At 40.0% G+C, this 10,024-nt stretch overlaps 1 long non-coding RNA gene across 1 annotated transcript; it reads left to right on the top strand.

The window, feature by feature from the left end:
- Positions 1–4,794: 4,794 nt before the first annotated feature.
- Positions 4,795–8,950, top strand: LOC111946322 (uncharacterized). The gene is made up of 6 exons (XR_002871996.2): positions 4,795–5,675; positions 6,423–6,648; positions 6,776–6,935; positions 7,020–7,230; positions 7,328–7,483; positions 8,518–8,950. It is a non-coding gene; the product is annotated as an uncharacterized LOC111946322 (long non-coding RNA).
- The last annotated feature ends 1,074 nt before the right edge of the window (positions 8,951–10,024 follow it).

Here is a 10,024-nt window from a genome sequence, read left to right as displayed (position 1 = left end):
GTCAAAGACTGTTAGCAGACTTTTTTCTCCTGCTATTCTTTAAAGTCTGAATTCTCGTCAGAAAGCCCTCATCATGACACTCACGTAGAGTTTCAGGCTTCTAAAATGTTGTTGATAACATCACACGAGTGAGTCACCGAACCCCACTATATCACTGACTTACATCCGCTGTCCTGTGGGCCGTTCACTTACCAGCATCACCACCAAAACAAACCTTTTACCAAAGTAACATAGCAACCACTTATACTTAAGTGTGTGACTCAAGCAGGAATCATCTGCAATGTCTGATATTTACAACTTTAAAATACATTTATTACAAGATAAAGCAAACAGATCATTTGTATTTCTTCCAAAAACATCTATTGAAACAAATGTTACTGGTTTTGGATGGATAGGCATACAACCGTCATGTGTCAAAGAGAAAGTACAATTCAAAATCAAAAATCCAATGTCCAAAACACCTGTTGTTTTAGCACGGTGGTCCCCTCAGATCTCAGACTTATACCAGTCCATAAATCATGAAGCCACAGGGCAAGACGGAAAAAAGGTGTGTTTCATCACTCAATTAAAATATCTCAGCGGCGACTTTATCAGGTCCACCTTGCTATTACTGGGTTGGACCCCCTTTTACCTTCAGAACAGCCTCAATCCTTAGTGGCATAGGTTTAACAAGGTTCTGGAAACATTCCTCAGAGACTTTGGTCCATGTTGACATGACAGCATCACACAGTTGCTACAGATTTGTCGACTGCACATGCAAGATGACGATAACCCGTTCCACCACATCTCAAAGGTCCTCTATTGGGTTGAGATTTGAGTCCAGTGAACTCATTGTCATGTTCAAGAAATCAGTCTGAGATGATTCCAGCTTGATGACATGGAGCCTTATCCTGCCGGAAGTAGCATCAGAGGATGGTCCACTGTGGTCAGAAAGGGATGGACATCGTCAGCAACAATACTCAGGTAGGCTGTGGCGTTGGAACCATGCTAAACTGCTACTAAGAGGCCAAAGTGTGCCAAGAAAATATCCCCCACACCATGACACAACCACCACCAGCCTGAACCATTGATACAGGCAGGTTGGATTCTTGGTTTCATGTTGTTGATGCCAAATTCTGACCCTACCATCTGAATGTGGCAGCAGAAATGGAGACTCATCAGACCAGACAACGTTTTTCCATCTTCTATGGTCCAGTTTTGGTGAGTCTGTGTGAATTGTAGCCTCAGTTTCCTGTTCTTAGCTGACAGCAGTGGTACCCGGTGTGGTCTTCTGCTGCTGTAGTCCATCTGCCTCCAGGTTGGACGTGTTGTTCCTTCAGAGATGCTCTTCTGCAGACCTCAGTTGGAACCAGTGGTTCTTTGAGTTCCGGTTGTCTTTCTATCAGTTGGAACCAGTCTGGTCAACTTCCTCTGACCTCTGGCATCAACAGGACATTTCTGCACAGAGAACTGCTGCTGCTGGATATTTTCTCTGTTATGGACCATTCTCTGGAAACCCTAGAGGTGGTTGTGGGTGAAAATCCCAGCAGATCAGCAGTTTCTGAGATCCTCGGACCAGCCTGTCTGACACCAACAACCATGCCACGTTAAAAGTCACTTCAATCACTCTTCTTCTCCATTCTGATGCTCGGTTTGAACTGCAGGAGTTCGTCTTGACCGTGTCTACATGCCTAAATGTATTGAGTTGCTACAGTGTGATTGACTGATTAGAAATTTGTGATAGTAAGCGGTTGGACAGGTCTGTCTAATGAAGTAGCCAGTGAGTGTCTTTCATCCTTAAAAATATCCCTTTGGACACGTTGCAATATGCCCATCTGTGTGACATTTTACCAGCAATATAAATTCACACTGGGCTGCACGTTGGAGCAGTGGTTAGCCTCACAGCAAGAAGGTCCTGGTTCAATTCCTGGCTGGGACCTTTCTTTGTGGAGTTAACATATTCTCCCCGTGCATCCATGGGTTTTCTCCTCCCACAGTCCAAAAACATGCCTCAAAGGTTAATTGCTTTCTCTAAAGTGTCCCTACGTGTGTGATTGTGTGGCCCTGCAACAGACTGGCAACCTGTCCAAGGTGAACCTTTCCTTTGCCCAACAGTATCTAAGACAGGTTTCAGCAACCCATTGAGCCCGATAAGGATATAACAGGTTAAAAAAATGGACTGATAGATAAATGAAAAATCTGCCACTCACTCAGCATAATCGGTGATTTATATTTGTAATGTACTGTTTCTTGTGTGTAATTGTAGACAACAAATAAGGAACAAGAGTCACAAGAAATGAGTTCGTCAGGAAGGGCATCCGGCGTAAAACATTGCCAAGATAACCATGCGACTCATCCACATAAGAAAGGATGATTCGCTGTGGCGACCCCTGATGGGAAAAAGCCGAAAGAGAAAGAAGAAGTCACAAGAAATGAGTTATTGTTTAGTTTCCCTTCAAACATCAGAACAATTTAAAAAGGTTGAAAGTTTGCCTGACATAATCCAAAATACAGATTTAAACAATTCATTAATAAAACAAAAGTAATCTTTAGTTGTTCACACTGTTGAAAATAACAGTAAAACACATATTCTCTTTATCTTTTGCCCAAGTTTGAATTAAAAACAACTTTATTGACATGAGATCATCTGCATTTGAAGCTGAAAAACTAACTTTCATGGTATGAGGCAAAAAGATAATGCAGTCAATCAATGCAATAAGGTGCAATACACAAAGGACAGACAGTGTTCACATGGAGAAAGAAAAGCGTTAACTCCACAGTAAACAAGCTGCAATGGAAGAGGTTGATTTGCAAGAGAGGGAGATGAAGTGATAAAGAGGGGGAAGGAGAAGAAGGGACTGAAAGGGTGTTCAAAGGGTTTGTTCTGGCATTTGAAAGAAAAATTTACAACAGGCAAGCAAACAACTCACAACAGAGGAGCTTTGAAGTGTCTGCCTTCGTGTAGACATGCTGCTGCTTACATGCCTTGATTAGCTAGAGTGAGTCTCACACCCCCCTGCTGCCCATGTTGTTGCTGTGATACCCTCAGCAAGCAGGAAATCTTGTCAGGGACCCAGCTGGAACTGTCTCCATAGGTCTCTGTGCAGGCACAGGGTTTGCAGATGTGTTTAAATGCAAACTCATGTGCCTCCCCTACAAGAGCACTAATAAAAGGTGAGGCACTGCCGCGAGGTAAATGCGTCCTGCCCTCCAGTGTGTTGCTGCATGTGAGTTTGTCGACCACGCTGTGGGCATGATAGGATTGACAGCTCCTCCTGTGACGGCTGTAACAGAGTCAATAGGTGTTTGTTTCTAGAGATGAAGGCCAGCAGAAAAGCTCAGCCATGTGATCACCTGCAACCCTATCCTAAAGAACAACAGATGAGAAAGCAAAGAAAAGAAATTGGAAGAATTTGCAATAATCTTCCGGCTCTCCAACCAGTAGGCCTTTAAGGCTGGGGTTCCTAAAAATAGCTGGCTGTCCCATTGGCTCAACAATTGCATTTAAATTAAGCCTGCACGATATAAGGAAAACTTGTGATATGTGATATTGGTGATCAATATTGCGATGACGATATAACTTGCGTCACATGAACAAATGGCAAAACAACCAAAAAAAAATATAATTTCCATTTCACTGCAACAGTTTAATTTAAATAACGGTCAACATAACTTAAGTTATACTCTAAATCAGTGGTCCCCAACCCCCGGGCCGCGGACTGGTACTGGTCCGTAGGTCATTTGGTACCGGGCCGCACAGAAAAAATACAATAACTTACATGACTTCCATTTTATTTATTTCGGAATCTGAAAGATGTTTTGTTTTGAAAAATTGCCAGATTCTCTGTTCCATCCGTCTATGTCACTCTTGACGCAGGCCAATTTGCATGTCTTGGTCACGTGACAGGATACCGCTAAAATAATACCCAGGAACTAGCAAAATGAATAAAAAACAAACGTCTTTGGAAAGTTTCTTTGGTGAGGGGAAAAGGCCCAGCCAGGAGACAGAAAAGGAGCCTTCCACTTTCAAAAAAAGAAAGCTACATTTAATAGACAGTATCAGGAGTCCTACTTAAAATGTATCCCAACGAGAGATTCCCTCCAACCATTCAGTATTGTGGTGAGTTGGATTTTCCATGCACTTATTTTGAAGGCATGTTTAAATGTTATAATAATAGCGACCACGGAGTGTTTCGGGCAGAGAGGATGTTGCTCATATCATAATTTGTGTTTATTTTTATGTTTAGAAAATACCACAGTTTTCATGCAGGTCATATTATTTTGTTGTATTGTAGTGTACGTCACGTGCACGTTTGGTCAGCTGTCGGAGATCCGCAGGCTGCAGGGGTTACTGTGGGAGCTGCCCATAGCAAAGCAAAACTGAAGATGAGATCTCGTTTCTGTCACATTTACGTCTCCTAGACATAAATGAGAACTGTTTGAGACTAAACTGCTTTTCTCATTCTTCTCAAACATTTCTCCTGAGAAATAAGTCTCACAGTGAGCACTGTTTGAGATCTCAAAATTCTCTCACAACTGTCTCTTCTCCAGATCTCAATTGAGAGAAAAATGAGCCATATTATGTTGCGCTCAAGTATGTCTCAATTTGATATCCTTACTTCAAATCCCTATCTCAGTTACGTCTCAGTGAAAGACATAAATGGTTCTGTCTTTCGTTGCTCAATAATTTAGATCTTGTTTTAGCCTATTTTTTTATTGTCTCAGCAAAAAGAAAAATGAGAGTAGTACGAGCCCTAAAATGAGTCTCATGATGACACCATTACAGTTCATCTCGAGAAAATAACATTTTTTATTTTATTTATGTTCAACTTAAAAAAGTTGTTTATTGCTTACATATTTATATAACTTAATTACAATTTCAAGAAAAAAAAGTTAAATCATTAAGACGGTCATGTCCTCAAAAGACATATTTTTGAAACTTTTTAAAAAACATGAAATTTCAAGACAACGTTGCAGTGTCGATTTAATAAACTTTTTTTTGACTGCTTAGATAAACATAAATGAACAAGAATGTATGTTGGGTTAATGGTGCTAGGTTTAGTTAAACACAAACACACGCATGCACTGGCACACATGCATACACGCATAAGTGCATATACACACACTTATATATTGGTGGGTATAAAACATTTAACACATTGATGTCTGAACTAAATAAAGGACATTTGGGATCATATTTGGATCACCTTAAAGTGAACAAAAAATAGATCTTACATTTGAAACAAATAAAATACACAAATAAAAATAATCAAATAAATAAATCAACTTTAGGACGGTACAGATTTATGGGGTTCAGTTTGAGTTACTTTATCTTTGTCTTTAAAAATCCCCCTTCATGCAGCCTAACAAGCTGAAAATATTTTCTGTTTTCTTGATTTTAGTCTGCATCATATTGAACAAACAGAAGCCTGGAGTAACCCGATTTGAATTTTAAACTGTATCACAGCCTCACTTGACACAGATTTCTGATTGGTTGATCACGGTGGGAGGGAAAACTCATTGGTTGACGTCACCAACGGGCCGGAATCTGCAAGCGGGAGAAGTGCAGAGAACGAGAGACTTTTGACGACCGTTTGTCGTATTTTTTCTGCGTTTTAACAATCCGTGGGATGAATCTCCAACACTTTTTTTGCTTGTCTGGAAAAGATTCAAATAAAATCTTTGAAGTTTGCACGGTAAGTTTGCGATTTCTTTCCTCCAACTCTGAACTCAGTTGAATGCTAAAGGTGTTTAAGCTAGCTCTGCCAGTAATGCAGACGTCTGGGCTACTCGCGGTGGCTTTGGCTGTATAAGTAATTATTACATTTTATAAAGGTTTACTTGTGCTTTTTGTAATAAAAATAGAGACATTGAAGAGTTATTTGCAGTGCAGAGTTTACAGGAATGAGCCTCGATATTTTTCCAAACGCGTGAGTGCTAAGTAACTGTTGGAAGACATTTTGCTCTGTCTTCATTAAGTTAAGGGTCTGCATGGTTCATCCCATTCACAGTGTGACGACACCACAGACCATTTCCATTATTGCAAACTTCAAAATGTGCAGTTTCACTGTATGTTCAATTTTTACGCTGTATAAGCTTTTATCTTGTTTAAAAGATCATCTTGCAGACGTTTGGCCTGTCATGTCATCTTTTGAAACTGGTTATGGACATGTGTTTAAAGTAAAGTCATCATTAACTGCTCACATGTCTAGAAAGCATAATCTGAAAATGTAAGTATGCATATTAGGGAAACATGTTCTCAGCCCTCTGTCAGTGGTGGAGATGTTTAGAGAGCACAGATGTAGCTAAGCCAACAAATGTCAACACTGATATGTACGAGGATTTTAGTGAATCATAAATCATATTTAAAAACCTTTCCAGATCTTACTTTGTGCTGTATAAAATGTGTGTACATGATGTTTTTTTCCCCTCTCTGATTCAAGGTGATCTAAATACTCGTGAAAATGAGTGAATCAGAACCCATGTTCCTCCACACTGCCATTATGGAGGTCCTACCAGAGCCACAAAAGACATCCTGGAAGAACACTTGCAGTCCATTGGAATAAATGGAGTTGTATGAGGATCTACGATTCATAGAAGAGGCTGACTTGCTGCCAGCTTTGAGACCTGTTCAAGCCCGGAAACGTCTTGCTCTCTGGAAATTGAAATGTGAGTGTCAAACATTACAAATGAGTTTTTGTAATGCACGGAAGTGGATATGAATATGAATGGTAACACACTGACAGTACAGTATAAACTTAATACACTTATACTGTTTGTTTGTTTTTTGTTGCAGACCAAACGCCAGAGAACAGCACATCGTCATCTGTTGAGACCTCACCAACACAATCATCATCACTTTTGTTATAGTCACCGAGAAGTTTGTCATCCACATCTTCCAGAAGCCGAGGACTGTACATACATTGACTGGGAGGACAGCTTTGAAATTCCATGGAGTAAGTTTTCTGAGGAATTTGTGCAGAGGGGAAAGAGACCTGGCCCAAGACTAAGGAAGGAAATGGTTTGCACTCTTTTTGCAGAAATGATGAAAGCAAGACGTTTTTCCAAACTCTAAAAGGCTGCAGATGATGCGGGGAGAGCAGAGTGGCTGCTCAGAAGAGATGAGATGTTAAAGAGATGCGCTTTCTTCTGCTCTGCTACTTTAATGAGGAGGATGCCATGTTCTTGTAGAAGATGCAGACGAGGTCCAGCTGCAGCAGGTGCCGTTGACTCCAACTGTTATTGTATGTGGTAAGTAAAGTTTCCAGTGTTAAATTATTCTAAAGGTTTTGTCTTTGTACACTGTACATGAGTGACATGTTTACTTTATCCATTGTTCTGTCTTTAGGACAGTCTTGCTTTTCCCCAAGGAGGTTCATGCTCATTTGGAACCGCTCCATCGTACACAACAACATTGCAGCACTATGACTGATGTTCAGAAGCTACTTCTGATTAACCGTCATTATCCAACTGAGCTGGCTTCAACCCTGGAGTTTCTGCAAAGGTACATATTTATGAGTGCTGTCATGCGATTCATTTTTGGGTGTGGTTAGTTAATCATGACCTGCAGTTAATTATTCTAATTAATCTTTTATTAATCTAACTCAGGGCTGCTCATCCCTGGTCCTTGAGATCTACCAGCCTGCTTGTTTTCCAACTCTCACTGAATTGCTTGCTGCTGATTACCTGGACCAGGTGTGTTCATTCAGTCAGTATGTGGAGACATCTGGTTGAGCTGATCAACAGCTAGCAGGGCTTGGAGATCTGGAAAACAGGCAGGGTGATAGATCCCAAGGACCAGGAATGAGCAGCCCTGGCTAACTTAAAATTTAGCTTTGAAAATCCGTATTTTGGGGTAATTTGATTTAAATAGCAAGATTGTGTCACATTAAAAGAAATAAAATACAATTTAAAGGGTGGCTTTATGAAGTTTTCTAAGTATAACAGACTTTTTTCCAATCTTTACTTTTGTACCACTAAGGGATAATTCTTCAGTCTCAAACAGAACAAAGACCTAAGCCAAAGTGCTCTAATTTAAAAAACTAATGGAAATATTCTGAACAATCCAAAAAATATTGACCACAAAATTCTTAATCATAGCATAATATATATTCGTTGAAATATCTTATTCCACAGTTTGCCGTCTGACACGATCAGCCCTCAGCGTCCCAATTAAGACATGGGTATTATTTTTCCCTTGTTAAGAGCCAACCATGCAAAATGAGACTTTTGATCATTTCTTAAATGTTTGATCTGGACTGTATCATGAAAAATGAAATGAAACAGATTTGAACCTTATTTGTTAAATATTTAATGCCCATAGAATGCTGCATTTCAATTCTTTTAACTGAAACAGATGTCCTCTCTAGCGACGTGTGGCTGCTTTTAGGGATGACAGAAACGTAATCTTATGGTAGCATTATGCAGCTGCTTTTATAAAACTACAGTTTGCTTCGAGCTTGAAGTGTTATCTTTGTTTGTTATGTGCGGTCTATTATCAATTTACTCATGCCAGATTTTAATGTTCTTGTCTTACAGCTGATGTCCTAAGATGTGCCACTCTACCTGGTTGGGAACAAATTGAAGAGGCCAAGCTCAAGAAAGCCTTTGTCAGCAAATGTAGGGCAGAGCAGGTTCTAAGGCCACTGCTATGATCTACAGTATGCGGACTGGTTTCTCTTCCATCTTTTTTCTTATTTTTAATCTTAATTTGGTTCTCAAATTGGTTCATGGATTTGATAGTCTGCAAGTTTCAGAGAATGTTTTTATGTTTATGTTTTTATAATGTTTTTTTTTTTCAGTGTGTTGTTTAAAATCTGGAAGTATTCATGACCAGCGTGTCAACCAGATTGAGTATGCCACGGTTCATGTACTTAATGCATTTAATATTTTAAAAAGTGTCTAATACTGCTACCACAATTAAAATGCTGTACTGATGATGGTGCTGCCCAAATAAAGTGTAAAGCATTTACATTTCTAGTATTGTTTTTACTGTTACTGTATATCAGTGGTCTCCCATCCTGGTCCTTGAAGGTCACTGTTCTGGATGTTTTAGCTGTTTTCCTGCTCCAACAGATCTGCTGCAGTGGTTGAATTGCCTCCTCAAGTTCTGCAGGAGGTGGTTAATCACCTGTTGATTCACATCTGGGGAGCAAAGAAACATCTAAACCCTACATGATGGTGGCCCTTGAGGACCAGGATTGGCGACCATTGCTATAAAAATAAATTCTCTTTTCTTTCTCAAATATATCTCAAATATCCTTCTCATTAACGGCTTTGGTTAGACATTCAAGAGAAATGATTAAGACATGAAAGAGACATCAGACAGACAACGATGAGATCTCTTTTAGGACTCATTCTTCTCAGATTTGTCTCATGAGCGTCTTAGGTTCGTCTCTCCCACTTCTTAATTATTGCTCAAACCGTTATCTCAACTCAACCTCATTTGTCTCAGTGATGTCTTTTCTCATTATAGCTTAACTCTTGCTCCTAAGGGACCCTTAGGAGCAAGAGTTAAGAAGCAAATGATCACAGAATGATACGAATATGAGACGCTCAAACTGATCTCAAGAGACGAGATCAAGCAACATATGAGCAACAGATTTTTCCTATGGGTGGCATCACAGGGAATTCAATCAATCCCCTTTGCCTGCTTTGGTCACAATAGGGTTGAGCACGGGTGTTTCTTTTTGTCTACAGGTCCTTTCATCTGGCAGTTGTGTTGTTTCACCCTTAGTTATTTCTTCCTGTTGTGTTTACTTCTTTTTAGCACCATGAGTGTGAGAAGGAGAGAGGATGATGACACCTTTGCGATGGACAATGTTTAGTGTGTCAAAATAAAAGTGCAGAGTACGTCTCATCACGTGTCTCTGCCTTTATTGTACCATTGCTGCAGCGTGTGTCCGCCACATATAACATACCGGTCCGTGAGAATTTTGCCAGACATCAAACTGGTCCATGGCGCAATGAAGGTTGGGGACCGCTGCTCTAAATGACCCTCATTTACATAGGAAGCGATCATCTAACATACAGGAGATCCATCCGA

Source organism: Oryzias latipes, chromosome 18 (assembly GCF_053564925.1).
Source record: "Oryzias latipes strain Hd-rR chromosome 18, Olatipes_Hd-rR_3.1".
Classification (NCBI taxonomy): Eukaryota; Metazoa; Chordata; class Actinopteri; order Beloniformes; family Adrianichthyidae; genus Oryzias; species Oryzias latipes.
This window is presented reverse-complemented; position numbering and strand designations above follow the sequence as displayed.